General features: G+C 41.0%; 1 protein-coding gene across 1 annotated transcript in view; it reads left to right on the forward strand.

The window, feature by feature from the left end:
- The first annotated feature begins 839 nt into the window (after positions 1 to 839).
- Positions 840 to 16,002, forward strand: part of IFRD1 (interferon related developmental regulator 1) — a 57,824-nt gene continuing 42,661 nt past the window's right edge. The window contains exons 1-2 of the mRNA XM_063815010.1: positions 840 to 948; positions 1,080 to 1,144. The gene's annotated coding sequence lies outside the window, so the exon portion shown is untranslated. The remainder of the gene's footprint in view (positions 949 to 1,079; positions 1,145 to 16,002) is intronic.

A 16,002-nucleotide genomic window follows, 5' to 3' on the forward strand; every position in this document is an offset into this window, starting at 1 on the left:
ATGGTATATTTAAGACTTCAAAGGGCAAGTATTTTTGCCAATTCAGGTTCCCCAGTGACTGAAGATGTTGAAATGCGTTTCCTGTGTTGCTCCTTTTCTGTGTTGACCAGCTCTGTAACTCATGACACCTGCAGTCTGCTGCAGAGCTCTGCATCCTGACAATCAGAACAAACCATTCATCTCACAGTCCTACAGTAGAAAGCTAGGGTCAATTAGTTACCAAAATTGATACTTATTATGGGGAGAATTTATAACAGAATAGATGGCAAGCCATTTTTACAACTCTGGCTATGCCCTTGGATTGCACAGACAAGATTAGGAAATTAATAACACAGTTGCGCTCCATCTATCTTTTGGAAAACACATCTAATTTTTCCCCTTAGCTTCATTTTTATGTTTCCACTTTGAGCAGATCTTTTACTTGCTTTTTCCTCCCTCTCATTTAACTCTTAAAAGAAGAATGGGAGCAATATTCCCGCAAGAAAGTTAGTACTTTTCCTGCTCAGGGCATCCCATGATTCAAAGGAGAAAACGTTCAGGTGTTTATAAGAACACCTGACCATTTGGCTGCACCTCAAGAACTGGGATCAGGAGGTCTGAGTCCAGAGAAGGAAAATAACCAGTTGGATCAGTGGGCGAGAGATGGGAGAATAAATAGGGTTGTGACAAAGAGAAGGTCAGCTGTAAATGGGTCAGGAGACCAGAGTGGACAGAGTAGGCCCTGGAATGCTTGCTCGGAGGCCTGCCATGAAGGATTTCTGCCTGCTTCCCCACCCTACCCCGGGGGCAGGATGACTCAGCACTTCCTATTGTTGTGAAGGCCAACCCCAGGAGGCCCTACCAAGGCTGACTGCTGTTAAAACCAGACTGCACTCCTTCTGGCTCCTGGTTCATTCAAGGTCTACATAGTTAAAGGTTGTTCCAGAGGGATGTGTGTAATTCCTCCCGGTATTTGATGTTCCTTTATTACTTATTTTCACTTGAGCCAACAGCCTGAACTGGTCAGGCTTTGGGCTGATGCCAGCTGCTTTATCTGGTAGCACTGTTACATAAAATTAACATTTATTGGTGATCACTAGGTGCCAACATTATGTGAAGAACTTTACGTGGACATCCCATTTAATTCTCAGAAGCTGATCACAAGGTAGGTATTATCTCCATTTGCATATGAGAAAACTGAGGCTTAAAGGTGTTAAATTGCTCAAGGACTAATATGCTACTCAAGTCTTTTGAGTTAAGAGTCCATGCTCTTAACCTGGTAAGTGGTGGGTATCTTGGCAGAGATTAGAAATGTTTCTTTGAGATTGAACAAAAACCAGAAGGTGATCATATGCAGAAGAACACGGAGAAAATTAAAAGCAAATAGTGGGTCAGGAAGGTGATGAGGAGGGAAGGATAGAGGGAGGGGAGCATGAGCTCTTGGTAGAAAATCAAAGTAGCTAAAACCTCTGGCCCTTTGTGGTCATGGAGGGTCCCACCTACAGGATTGCTCATGTAACATCTTTTCAAGATCGACATGCTTTGTTATCTCCATTTTTCATATATGTGCTCCGTGGATTTATCATGTACATCTGGATTCTTCTAGCCACCAGGGGACAAATGTGAATTCAGTGTGACTGAAGAGGCATCTGCCGTACTGTAACTGAAACACAGGTTCAGTTGCTCACTGCTTGCAGAGTCCAATTAACGAGAGCGGGATCTGTTATAAAGAAAGTGATTTATTCCAAAGCTTAGCTTATGAGAAGAAATACAGGTTCTTCCTTTTAAGGATAATGCTTTTCTTTGGGGGCAGAAAGCAGGGGCTTTTAAAGGGGCACTTGGCATGAACAGCATGCAGGGGAGGGAGCCAGCAGGTGGGGGTTTACTTGACTCACTTATGGTGTCTTATCTACCCCGTGGTCGAGCTGGCACCATTGCAGGCAGAGCTAGGTTGTAAAGTGGCCATCGTCTGGGGATACTCTCCAGGTGGCAGAGAGTTCTGTTGCAGGCATACTTTTGGTTGTAAATTGACTGTGCTGTCTTGGGGTAATCTGGTGCTCTGGAGGTTCTAAGTCAGCACAGGGTCAGCTTGCTGTGTAGGGAGTGTCTCGTGAAGGGAAGGTAAAGATTATGATAGTATTTCTTTCTTTCTTTTTTTTTTTTGAGACAGAGTTTCGCTCTTGTTGTCCAGGCTGGAGTGCAATGGCACGATCTTGACTCATTGCACCCTCCGCCTCCCAGGTTCAAGCGATTCTCCTGCCTCAGCCTCCCGAGTAGCTGGGACTACAGGCGGCTGCCACCACACCAGCTAAGTTTTGTATTTTTAGTAGAGATGGGGGTTTCACCATGTTGGCCAGGCTGGTCTCGAACTCCTGACCTCAGGTGATCCACCCGCCTCAGCCTCCCAAAGTGCTGGGATTGCAGGCCTGAGCCACCGTGCCAGGCCTGTTTCAAAAAATTTTTAAATTTCCTTCTTAATTTCTTCATTGACCCACTGGTAGTTCAGGAGCATGTTGTTTAATATTCATGTCCTGTATTTTCTGAGGTTCCTCTTGTTTTATTGATTTCTAGTTTTATTCCATTGTGGTCAGAAAATATATGAGATATGACTTCTACCTTTTTGAATTTATTGATATTTGTCCTGTGGTCTAAGATGTGGTCGATTCTGGTGAATGCTCCATGTGCTGATGAAAAGAATATGTATTCTATAGCACTTGGGTGATTGTCAGGTTTTGTTTCATTTTGTTTTTTTGAGATAGCATCTCACTCTGTTGCCCAGGCTGGAGTGCAGTGTTGACATGATTGTAGCTCACTGCAGCCTCAAACTCCTGGGCTCAAGCAATCTTCCTGCCTCAGCCTCCCAAGTAGCTGGGATTATAGGTATGGCACCATGCCTAGCCAAATGTCAGTTTTTTATCTTTCTCTCCACTGATGTCTTCAGACATACTCAGTGTGATGGTGAATTTTAGGTGCCAACTTGACTGAATTGAGGGAGGTGTAGATGGCTGGTAGGGCATCATTTCTGGGTTTATTTGTGAGGTTTTCCAGAGATTATTGATTTGGGAGTCAGTGGACTGAATGAGGAAGATCTGCCCTCAATGTGGGTGGGTACCATCCAACATGGGCTGGGGTCCTAGCTGGCACAAACAGGTAGAAGAAGGGGAGATTCTCTCCCTCTCCCTTCTGGAGCAGGACACCTTTTCTCCTCCTGCCCTTGGACATCCAATTCTAGGTTCTTTGGCTTTTGGACTCTAGAACTTGTACCAGAGGCTTCTCAGGGGCTGTTGGACCTCTGACCTTGGACTAAGGGTTGCACTGTTGGCTTCCCTGGTTTTGAGAGTTCTGGATTTGGACTGAGCCACACTACCAGCTCTCTGGTTCTCCAGCTGACAGGTGGCCTATTGTGGGACTCCTCTACCTCTGTGATCATATGAGTCAAATCCCCCTAATATATCCCCTTTCATATATCCTATTGGTTCTGTCTCTATGGAGAACCCTGACTAATACACTGCAGCACTACTCCTTCAAGAAAAACAAAACAAACAAAAACACCACCACCTATTACTCTTTAGTTCTTTCTTGTCATCATCCTATTTTTTCTGTTTACTGTTAAATCTGAATAAATATCTGCACTTTTTCATCTTCACTTGTTCGCTGCCCAAAAACTCTTAATCCCATGAAATCTGGCTTTTGCTAAAACATTCTTTTTCTTTCTCATTTTGTAGAAACAAAAGACTTTACATCAGGCCACTTGTCTCTGGTATTCCTCTCTCCTTCCTTTCATGAATAAAACTTTCAGCCAGGTGTGGTGGTTCACTCCTGTAATACCAGCTGCTTGGGAGACTGAGGTGGGAGGACACTTGAGCCTGGAGTTCAAGGCTACAGTGAGTTATGATTGCACAACTGCCCTCCAGCATGGGTGACAAGGTGAAACCTGTCCTTAAAAAAATAAAAATAAAAATGAACCTGTCTCATATGTTAGCTGTGGAGGCTCAGCTAGAAACTATATTCCCCAGTCTCCTTTGCAGTTGAGTATGGACATTTGGCCAAGAGGGGGCAACTTATGCCTTCCCTTAAGCTGACTACTTGTCCTGTCATTTGTCTTTTGTTCTCACTACTGGTTGGAAGCTTTTAGTCTGTTTTGTGCTGCTATAACAGAATAGCACAGAATGGGTAGTAACTTACAAACATTAGAAGTTTATCTGGCTTATAATTCCAGAGACCGGTAAATCCAAGATTGAGGGGCCACATCTGGTGAGGGCCTTCTTGCCGCATCATGTAAACCAAAAATACAATTATAAGTCCTGCCAACCATCTGAATGGACCCCTCCTCTTGGCCAAGGGGATTCCAAAGTTAACCTAAAAAATTAATTCAGGCCATGATGGGAAGTGGGATCCACACATGTCTCATTATGCCCTCATCCTTTTTGTAATTACTGATAGAACAGACTCTTTGAGTCTGATAAGAATTTACAATCTATTTACAATCTATTCTCCCTGAAGCCTGCTACCTGGAGGCATCATCTGCATGATAAAACCTTAGTCTCCACAACCTCTTATTGTAACCCGGTCATTTCTTTCTATTGATAATAACTCTTCCAACCAAATGCCAATCATAAAACCTTTAAATTTACCAATTACCTGGAGGCCCCCCCTCTGAGTTGTCGGGCCTTTCTGGACCTAACCAAGGTACATCTTATATGCATTGATTTATGTCTCATGTCTCCCTAAAATGTATAAAACCAAGCTGTACCCCAATCACTTTGGGCACACGTCGTCAGAACCTCCTGAGGCTGTGACAAAGGTGTGTCCTTAACCTTGGCAAAATAAGCTTTCTAAACTGACCAAAAGCTGTGTCAGATACTTTTGGTTTACAATCAAAACATGACAGAAGGCATCACAAGGGTGGGCAAGAGGGGGTTGAATTCACTTTCATAACAAACCGACTCTCAAGATAATGACATTAATCAATTTATTAGGGCAGAGCCCTCATGACCTAAACACCTCCAATTAGGCCTCACCCCACAATCCTGTTGCATTGGGGATTAAGTTTCCAACACATGAACTTTGGGGGAAAGTTCAAACCATAGTGGAAGCAATTGCTGTTAAGGTGGCAGGGCTAGCATGTTGAGGACAGCAGTGCTCCTCTGCCAGCCCTAAACTGATCACCACTGGATTTTTACATGTGAGAGAATTACATTTACACTACATTTTCATCATTCTATTTTGTGGTCCTTTTGTCTCAGTAGCTTAGCAATTACCCTAATAAACTCCTTTCTTTCATTTTTAAAAAGGAATATGCATTCATTGTAGAAACGTAACTTGATGATAAGTAGAAAAACAACATAAACAATAGCTATTGATCCCTTTTACTGATTATTCTGTCTTCTGTGTTTAATTGCTTTCTTTTCTTTCTCCTACTCACAAGCTTAGACATACCCCAGAACTATCTCTTATCTTTCTATGCTCTATCACAGAGAATAACTCATGTAGTGCTTGATTTCATCATTAATTTGTTCACTCATTCAAAAATATCTAGTGAGACCTACATTCTGTGAAGTGCTGTGGATAAAAAAATGCATCAGATGTGGCTCCTATTCCCAAGGAGATCACAGTCTGGAGAGGAGAGGGAAAGGCAGCTATAAACAGGTTCTTTTAACACAGGGTGCTGAGTGCCTTGACGGAGCACAGTATGTGTCATTACAGAGGAGGGCACCTCACCAGCTTGATGGGGGCAGAGGGGTGGGTCTCTCTGAAGACCCCCAGGAAAAGGTGAGCCTGGTAAAGAGAGTTTGGAAGGAGGAGGGATGAGGGAAAAGGGAGATAATTCTCAGCCAAGAGGTCAGTCAGGAACCAAAAACCCAGATGTAAAAACTTTCAAGGCATTTGCCGGAAATGCAGTATTGTGCTGACATGTGAGAAGTGCAAAACAAGGGTGTCAAGAGCTGAGCTGACAAAGGGGTGAGATCACACAGGCTTTGCTTATAATACTATGGAGGCTTGGGCCTTCTTCTGATGAAGCTTTAATGAAGAGTATTAACCAGAAGTGTGAGATTATCAGATCTACCCATAGATAGAGTATTCTGAGCGGCTGGGTGAAGGATAGGTTTCTAGGAGGTAAACAGGGTGGAAACAGGGAACCAGTTTGGAAAAGCTATTTGCAGTGGAGTAGTTAAGAGGCAGTGACAGGTAGATCTAAGGTACTGGAATGAAGAATGAAGAAATAAATGAACTTGAGAAATACTTAGGAAATTAAATGGGCATGGCTTGGTGACTGAAGAGGAAATAAGATGAAGGATAAAAGATGACTCCTGGGGGTCTCACTTGCATGGCTGGCAAGATGAGGGTGACACTGTTAGTGGCTTAGCTATCATCTGCTTATGAGGTGGCTTATCGAAGGTAAGGAAGCTTAACCTTCAGACTCCTTTCCTTGCATGAAGCCATTCAAAGGCTCTGGGAAGGGCCCTAGCAAATTTTGTATACTTGAATCTGTATTCTTTTTCTTAAACAGAGCCCCTACCCTTTTAAAGCTGGTATTAGCTTCAGACACACAAAACCTGAATCCACCCTGCCCGTCCCCTTTCAAGTCATCTTTCTTATTACCAGTAGATTAATCTTCCTAAAAACAAAACGTTGACATCATGTCAATCCTCTTCTCAAAAGCTATTGTCATCATGACAACAGACTTTATTAACTTGACAGTTTTACTTTGGGGTGGCCCTTTACTGCCTCGAAAATTCATCTCCCTGCAAATCTTTCTAGTTCAGAAAAGTAACTTTGACCTGTCTGTCCAAAAGCAGGAAAATAATTTACAAATGTTTGAACTCTTTGGTTCTTAGACCTATCTACCAATTGAGTTGCCTTAGTTGCAATTACTCCGTTGTACTTTCTTGTTTGTCACCCATATTCTTGCTTTGTTTTTATCCCAATTGTGGCTTTTTCTACTTTAAAACACTTGCCTAATCTCAGACCTGGCTATTCAGTTGTGTTTGGCATGTCTTGTACCTACAGAAACCACTGGCATATGCACACATCACTCTGTATCATAGTCGTTGGGCACATCCAGCATGTGATTACACTTTAGAATTCTGTTTTTGGTCACGTTAAGTCAAAGGCAATTTGCACTCTAGAATGTTCATTCAGAAGTATAAATCTTTGAACATCGGTTATTCAATAGTTCCAATATTTGGAACACAGCATGCTGTCATCTGCAGTCACAGAGGTGTGCTGGACCATTCTCACATCTGAAAGAAGAGTTGTCTTTGTTGTTCACCGCATTGCCACCTGATAAATGGCTTCTAAGGATTTTCCTGCTATCTGAACAGCTGCTACTCTGTGTATGAAAAATCTAATTTTACTTTGTAAGATTTCTTCCCATAATGTCCCGTCTGCTTCAACAGATTCTCACTCAGACACACTAAAATGGGACTCATGATATCAATTTAATATTTTAGCAATCTCAATAAACAAGGCATATTCTTTTTTCTTTCGGGATAAGGCGGGCCTAGCATCTTCCTAAAAAAGAATATACTCTGCAACCTCATGTTACAAAAATTGCAGCTTGGTTAAGTTTTCTATTGATAGTCCTTCAGTTTTTCTTATAAGAGCATAACTCATGAGAAAAGTTGTTATATAAATAAAATATAGAATGTTACTATTAGAAGACACTTCTGAGCCATAGAGCATAGTGCTGATGTTTCAGTCAGCACTTTCTCATCTCCCTTCTTCTCATCTTCTTCCTACTTCTTTATCCTCTCCATGTCTGTTCCATGTTGGCAGATACAAATCAGAGGTATGGTGGGGTTGACAGCACCTGCAGAGCCCTAAGGGCTTCTCTTGGATAAAAGGACTTGGAGCTGCCCACTATCATTCCACAGAGGGAGTTAGGAGCCAAGGAAAGCAAAAAATTGTAATCAGCAACATAGAAAAGATGCAACCTGAGGCAGGTGAAGGATTTGGGAGCCCAATTCTTTTTTAGGAAAATGCTGTTTTCTATATCATAATTCCCTTCTGTTATCCCAAGCCTCCTGATTGTTGTGGTACTTCGGGGATTCAGGGATGGGCATGTGTCGGTGCCAGGAATAGAGCAGATAGGGAAGCCTGGCAACAATCTGGAAGGTGGTTCTGAGATGGCCAGGTGTGGCCTGCTGAAGACTGGAGCAGCAGTCTAGCTCCTAGCTGAAGGGACAAGCAGTAGCTAGGGAAGATGTGTGGAACAGGTAAGCATTCCTTGGGGATTTTCAGAAGCACTTAGGAAGGAGAACCTGGTAAAAGTCTAAACTTCCTTTTCATCACAATGACATGAGCCCTGATTTTTATTGCCCTGGGAACACTAGAAAATAGAGAAGTCTTTCACATCTGGCCTACCCAAAATAAACCTTCGTGAGCCCATGTCCAGGAATGGGGCTAATTCTCTGCTTCTCTTCCATGCACATGTTCACTCCTAACTACTTTTCATCCCCTTTCTATCTCTGTTCATTTTGGGGTTGACCAAGTGGGTGGACTAGACTAAAGGGAGCCAGAAGGATCACCTACTGCAGTTTGCTACTCCGCCAGAAGTGGCCTGGGGTACTCATACAGCCTGGGGCCTGATGTAGAAGATTCTCCCAGCATCATGTTTCACATAGGTCAGCACTGTGTTCCCCAGCTAATTGATACAGAAGCTCCCCAAAGGCCAGTGAGAGTGGAAGGACCATTCCTTTGAGCTCCTCCTTTCTTCTTCTTTCTTGCCTCATCCTTCTCCTCCCCTCCCTCCCACCTTCTTTTCTTCATGTGTCCTTGATCCTAGAACATTTTCTGCTTATTATTTTTTGAGCTGTATTGCTGTTACTACCAGTATGCTGTGTATCCTGTTGTGGCCAGAAAGCTACTTACACCATTAGTGCTTTACAGGGCACAAAGGGAGCTAAGGAAGCTTAAGGCTAGACTAGGAGGTTTCTGTCTTGCTCTTTTGGCTAGAAATTATTATACGAAGACATATACTATTGTTTTAACTATATGTCATATTATATATTTTGAATTAAGATTGATTGGTCTCAATATATAAATATGTGGTAACAAAATTCAAATTTGATAATTCAGCATAACAGTTCAGGACTTTTTCCTCCTCTTGAGAAACAGGACTCTGCTACTACCTGTGGAGTCTACTCTCTTATCTGTGTTGGAGAACACGAATGACATGCATCAGTTTGGAATATTTTAGGTGGAATCACCTAGAAGCCAGGTTTTGGATGAGGTGTGGTATGATCATTTATCTTTAGACTCACAGCCGCAGTTCACCCTCCCACCACCTATTCCTCATATCTATGCAGTCCTCCTTCCCATCCTATTGCAATACTGGGAGGGAAACATCCAGGGCAGTAGGAAACTCCCTTGTCCCAACCTCCATAATCTGCTTCTCTACTATCTGCATTGATGACCAAAGGTCATAGGGGTTACTCTCTCTGCCTAAATGAGTGGAAGCAGAAATGTCACAGTTACGAAAGTAGTATTCGAATTAAAGAAAGGGACTACCAAGTATTCTGTCTATTCATTACGATCTTTTTGGAAACTCCTTTACATGGAAACTCCAGTCATCTGAGGCCTCAATTCTTAGAAAGCAAGCATCTCCACATTCTGTCCTTGATATAGATGTACTTGCTCATAAACATTTTGTCCATTTTGGCGTCATCTACATCCTATGTGCTCAATACATATTTACTAAACAAACAAGTGATTCTTGCTGCCTTTAATAGTGTTGTGCTGGCGGTATGAACACAATTTAATGCTAGAAGATATTAGTCATCAGGACAGCCATTTAGCCACATCCTCTTATTGCCTACTCCTATAATTACATGATAAATATGGGAGCATGAATGCCCAAGGACTTTACATATCCTATTTTCTTATATTCATTTGTTTTGAGCATCAAAAATCAGTTATTGTGGCCTACTGTGTACTGGGCATTGTAACTGTAAGTGATACAGAGTGTACAGTTTTTAGAATTCTCACTATAGTGTGGTAAGAAATTATCTTAATTTTTCATTCATTTATTGGTTCATTCAACAACCGTGTGTCAGGATCTGTGTTAGATGCTAAGGAGACAACAGTGAACACCACAGACAAGATCTTGACCTTCATGGCACTTAGAGCTGAGACTTAAAGAAGTAACTTGCAGTTAGAGACATATGAAGTGACTAAGCCAGGATTTGAATCTGATTCCAAAATTTATACTGTCTCTGAAAAATACTGATAATCAGTTACAAAGAACCTGCTAAGCACCAATCTTTTACAACTTGGCTCATTTTTAAACCTTTGAACCAATTCCATGTATTAAGTATGACTATCCCCATTTTACAAATGAGGAAATGGGACTCTCAGAGATTAAATAACTTACCCAAGATCACCAAGCTAGTAGACGGCAGGGCTTAGATCTGGACACACATCAGCCTGGCTTCATAGCCCATGCTGCTTCCATGTGGTCACACTGCTGGCCAATGGCATAATGAAGAGAAAAGTCCAAAGGCCAAGCACTGTAGGGGTTTATGGTTCAGCAGGTGAGAAAAGTAAAATACACTTAGAGTGCAAAGCAGGATATAAGGTCACAAGAGTGTAAGCAAACTGCTTTGGGGTTGAAGAGGGATTATTTTAGTCTAAGGAGTCTTTGAAAACAGAGTGAAAACACAATATAAATAGAAGTTAGGATTATTTCACTTCCTTAATCTTTTTTTCCCAATGAATATATTCATTATATACAATTTATATTATTGAGTGTCAGAATGGATACGGCACTGTAAGACATTTCAATTTCAGAGATATTAAACGGTTAAAACATGTGGATCATAGAATCAACTGTAACCTCCCAATGGGTTCTCCTTGCCTGCCGCCCAGACAGAGCCAATTTATCAAGACAGGGGAATTGGAATAGAGAAAGAGTTGAATTCATGCAGAGCCAGCTGTACAGGAGACTGGAGTTTTATTATTACTCAAATCAGTCTCCCCAAAAACTCAGGGATCAGGGTTTTTAAGGACAATTTGGTGAGTAGTGGGTTGGAAAGTGGGGTGTGCTGATGGTGGGGTCACAGATGAAATCATAGGAAGGTGAAGCTGTCTTCTTGTGCTGAATCAGTTCCTGGGTGGGGCCAGAAGACCAGATGAGCCAGTTTATCCATCTGGGTGGTGCCAGCTGATCCACTGAGTACAGGGTCTGCAAAATACCTCAAGCACTGCTTTTAGGTTTTACAACAGTGTTGTTATCTCCAGGAGCAATTTGGGGAGGTTCAGAATCTTGTAGCCTGCAGCTGCATACTCCTAAACCACAGTTTCTAAACTTGTGGCTAATTTGTTAATCCTGCAAGGGCAATCTAGTCCCCAGGCAGAAAGGGGGTTTGTTTTAGGAAAGGGCTGTTATCATCCTTTGTTTCAAAGTTAAACTATAAACTAAGTTCCTCCCAAAGTTAGTTCTGCCTATACCCAGGAATTAACAAGGACAGCTTGGAGGTTAGAAGCAAGATGGAGTCAGGTCAGATCTTTCACTGTCATAATTTTCTCAGTTATAATTTTTGTAAAGGCAGTTTCACAACTAAATATAGTTTCTTTTTTTTGAGACAGAGTCTCGCTCGGCCGCCCAGGCTGGAGTGCAGTGGCGTGATCTTGGCTCACTGCAACATCCACTTCCCAGCTCAAGCTATCCTCCCACTTCAGCCTCCTGAGTAGCGGGGACCACAGGCGTGAGCCACCACGCCCAGCTAATTTTTGTATTTTTTTTTTAGAGACAGGGTTTCGCCGGGTTGCCCAGGCTGGTCTCGAACTCCTGAGCTCAAAGTGATTAGCCTGCTTTGGCGTCCCAAAGTGCTAGGATTACAGGTGTGAGCTACTGTGCCTGACTGTCTTATTTTTTAATTGATGAGCATGTCTTGCTCTCTGTTCGAGGTATTTTAATTAGTACAAGTATTGAAGAGTCATAGTCTATTCTCATTTTCATTGAGGTCCCCGTGGGGCTGCTGTGTATAGTTGTTTATTTTGTGCACTGAACATAGGTACCAAGCTGAGAGCATGAAAAGAGTTTGAAATCAAGCCTGTATACTAAATGATGCTTCTCACTGCAGGACTGACTCATTCCCACCAAAAGAAGGGCATTTAGGAGCCTTCTTAAAATCTGTATGAATTGGAAAGATTTTTCTATGGGCTAGCAATGGCCCTGGATCCCACAGCAGGAATGATGATAATGGTGCCACAACAGCCAGGGTTATATATTGTACCTAATATGATAACACATTTTTAATATGTCTACTATATACTTTAAAAACTGTAGAAGTTTATTAAACTCTAAATTAAAGATTAACTTAGCAATTAATTACATCATTGTAAAATTTGTTAATGAAAATTTTTATCAATTCCATGTTATTACATAAAGACAAATTACAATATGGGATAAAATTAAATAACTTTAACTTTCAACTACACAGTATTTTTGCATATAACTTCAGGGGTTTCAAAGACCATCTAAATCCCATTTTGTGGGATGTTTGGACCTCAGATTATACTAATATCACACTCATACTATTGTACAGAATGATTCAAAAAGAATTGAACATATACAAATATTAATATAAACATGATCACAACCTAACACTTTCCATAGACATTGAAAAGGTCACTCACAGTTTGGCTCATACATGATTCTGAATTACCTGGTTGCTGACAAATACATTTTGGAAGTGTTCAGTTATTTTTTTGATCAGCCTATATCATTTAAAAACTTCTTCTGAGAGGTTTCAAATGCCAACTTGGCACTCCTAGCCTTGGATGCTATTGTGCTATGACTAAATATTATCCTCATGATGCAAGATGCCTTTTATAGGTTGGATTAACGGTGAACAGAGTAATATTTTATTGGACGGCAATAATTTTACTTTAGATTTCAATAAGTGATGGTGGTATTACCTCTCCACTGCAACACTCCTTCAAAATCAGATCAACACATAACCACCCACGAACAGAACCAGAGCATCTCTGAAAGCTTCAGAGTTGTCATAGTGACCATCAAATTGTGAGGCACTCCAGGGCTTATTCTCACAGAGAGTGAAGATTCCCAGGACAATGAGTCATTATTAAAGCAGAGAGAACCTCCAAATGGTTCCCTTATTAGATCATTAAGTATTTGACTGCAAAACATGGATCTGACAACGTGGGTATCATCATTAGCCAGGGGCTGTCTTCAATTTCACAGACTATGTCATGAAACTGTCATGTTAAACATTTATTTTTCTAGCTGAATGTCATCTTTAAGGGATATTATTTCACTGGAGAATTTGCTGAGAGGAGACTGACTTGCATTTTATCAGTCCAAAACTGAGCCAGAGGAATCTGCTACAGGTGTGTGTGTGTGTGTGTGTGTGTGTGTGTGTGTGTGTGCGTGCTTGTAAAAAATGCCACATACTCTGACTGCAACCCCATACATGAGCTCCAACAGCCAGTATAAATTCAAGTTGACCTTAACAGAAATATATTTATCTGGTCAGGTTTTAATTAGCTCTTACTAAAATGAACATTCAACATTCATACTTCAATATATGCCTATTTTATATTATATATTTTATTTATATTATATATTTATATTATATATATTATTTATATTATATATTTTATATGCCTATTACTCTATCAATATTTTTCTTTTTTCTCTCTTTTTTTTTTTTGTTTTTGTTTTTGTTTTTTGAACAGAGTCTTGCTCTGTTGCCCAGGCTGGAGTGCAATGGCATGATCTCAGCTCACTGCAACCTCTGCCTCCTGGGTTCAAGTGATTCTCTTGCCTCAGCCTCCCAAGTAGCTGGGATTACAGGCATGCGCCACCATGTCTGGCTAATTTTTGTGTTTTTAGTAGGGATGGGATTTCACCATGTTGGCCAGGCTGGTCTCAAACTCCTGACCTCAGGTATCTGCCCACCTTGGCCTCCCAAAGTGCTAGGATTACAGGCGTGAGCCACCGTGCCAGGCCGAATATTTTTCTTCCTAAAGGAAAAGAATTTCAAATAATGTTGACTGATTAAAGCAGATACTTTTCCTTAAAATTTTCTTTTTAAAAATGAAAATATTTGTTCAAGGAACACGTTTTAACTATGAATGAAAGCTGACTGCAACAAATGCAAAATGAGATCACCAAGACACATGCCAAGTATTTTGCTTCATTGAACACCCAGAGCAGCAGTGATGAAAATGAATGTAGGGGGATTAGGGATATTCACTATCAATGATTAAATGGGTGGCAGTTTTTCTTGGCCTATACAATGATGATCCATAAATATTTACTGACGTTTTATTAATTCAACAAATATTTGTTGAGTGCCTGTCTGTGCCAATCATGGGGCTCGGTGGTTGAGATACAAAGATGAATAAAGCAGAACCTCTGTGTGCTATATTCTGTCCCAGCTAATCAGCGCTTCATAAAAGGGGCTAATGGCGTGAAGGAGGAGGAGGGATCAGTTCTAGCTACAGGGTGGCCATGAAATCAGGCAATGCAAATATTATTATTTCATTGTGTATTATAGTATACAACCAACAAACCATTTATTATATATGTGCCTATGTTGCTGGCCACCTATAAAAGGGTCAGGAAAGATTTTAAAGGAAAAGATACTTGATTAAGGTCTTATATATCAAAAAATGTTCACCAAGTTTGGGGAAAGGGCCTGGAAGGACATTCCTGATTGAAGGAAATGTCCAGGGAACTGCAAGCAATCTTGCTTAGAGTATAGGAGATTAAGCTGAATAGGCGCATAAATCAGGCTAAAGAGAACAGTTTTTTTTTGTTTGTTTGTTTTTTTGAGGCAGGGTCTCTCTCAACCTCTAGGGCCCACCAAACAATCCTCTCACCACAGCCTCCCAAGTAGTTGGGACAACAGGTGTGTGACCCAGCTAATACCCAGCTAATTTTTTAATGTTTTTGTAGAAATGGAGTATCACTATGTTGCCCAGGCTGAAAAAGTGTGAATCTTATTCCGCAGGCAATCAGGAGCCAGTGAGGAGTTATAAGCCAAGCAGCAACCTGATGATTCAATCAAAAAATATGTATGGAGTGTCTCCTACTTTTCAGGCCAGTGCTAGGTGCTGGGTTACAAAGATGAATTAGATACAAGGAACTCAAAGCCTAGTAAAGAAAAATATAAACAAGTTAGTGCAGTGAAAGTCATAGATTTTCTATAATAATGATAATGATGATAGCTTATTGGATGTATATCAATACCATGTGCCAGGCATGTGCTAAGTGCCAGTATGTATTATCTTAATTATCCCATCGACCCCAAGAAGTACTACTGATTAGTGCTATTTTATAGAATAGGAAACTGAGGAACAGAGATTTGGTAACTTGCAGCTGATAAGTGGTAAAGCCAGGGTTCAAATCCTAATGGTCTGACTTCAGAAAATGTACCTTTTAATCACTAAGGGCTATGCTACTTCCCCATAATGGAAATCCCTCCAGAGCACTAGGGGCCACACTAGATAAGGCAATCCATTCTGCAGGGATGAAAGTGGGGGCTGGAAAATCTTCATGGAGATGGTAATGGGATTATGGATGGGATAAGGAAGATCATTCTGATAGCTTAGAGCTGGGCAAAACTAGAGGTGGGACAGTGAACTAAGAGGCTAAGTAATACCTGGTAGTTTCAGTAGGAAGGAGAGGAAAGGACAGGGTCTAGACATATTTTAGATGTGAAATGGTTTAGCATGCTGAATGAGGTTAGGTTTCTGGTTTGCATATTGAGATGGATAGTAGAGCCATTAACCATGATGCATAATGCCAAAGAAGAAACAGGTAAAGAGTGGGGTAGGGGTAGAGTGGATATGTTTTTCATTTGCTAAATATGACCAGTCTGTGGGATAGTAAATGAAGAAGACAGTGATTAGATATGGGGTTCTGGAGTTTGGGATAAATATCAAAGCTAGGGATTTTATTGAATGTCATCTTTGAAGAGCTTCAAAAGAATACATTACTTAATTGCTTGTATCTCTCTAAGTGTTAAATCATAACTACTGATTTCATAA

The sequence above is a fragment of the Pan troglodytes genome, chromosome 6 (genome assembly GCF_028858775.2).
Source record: "Pan troglodytes isolate AG18354 chromosome 6, NHGRI_mPanTro3-v2.0_pri, whole genome shotgun sequence".
NCBI classification, from domain to species: Eukaryota; Metazoa; Chordata; class Mammalia; order Primates; family Hominidae; genus Pan; species Pan troglodytes.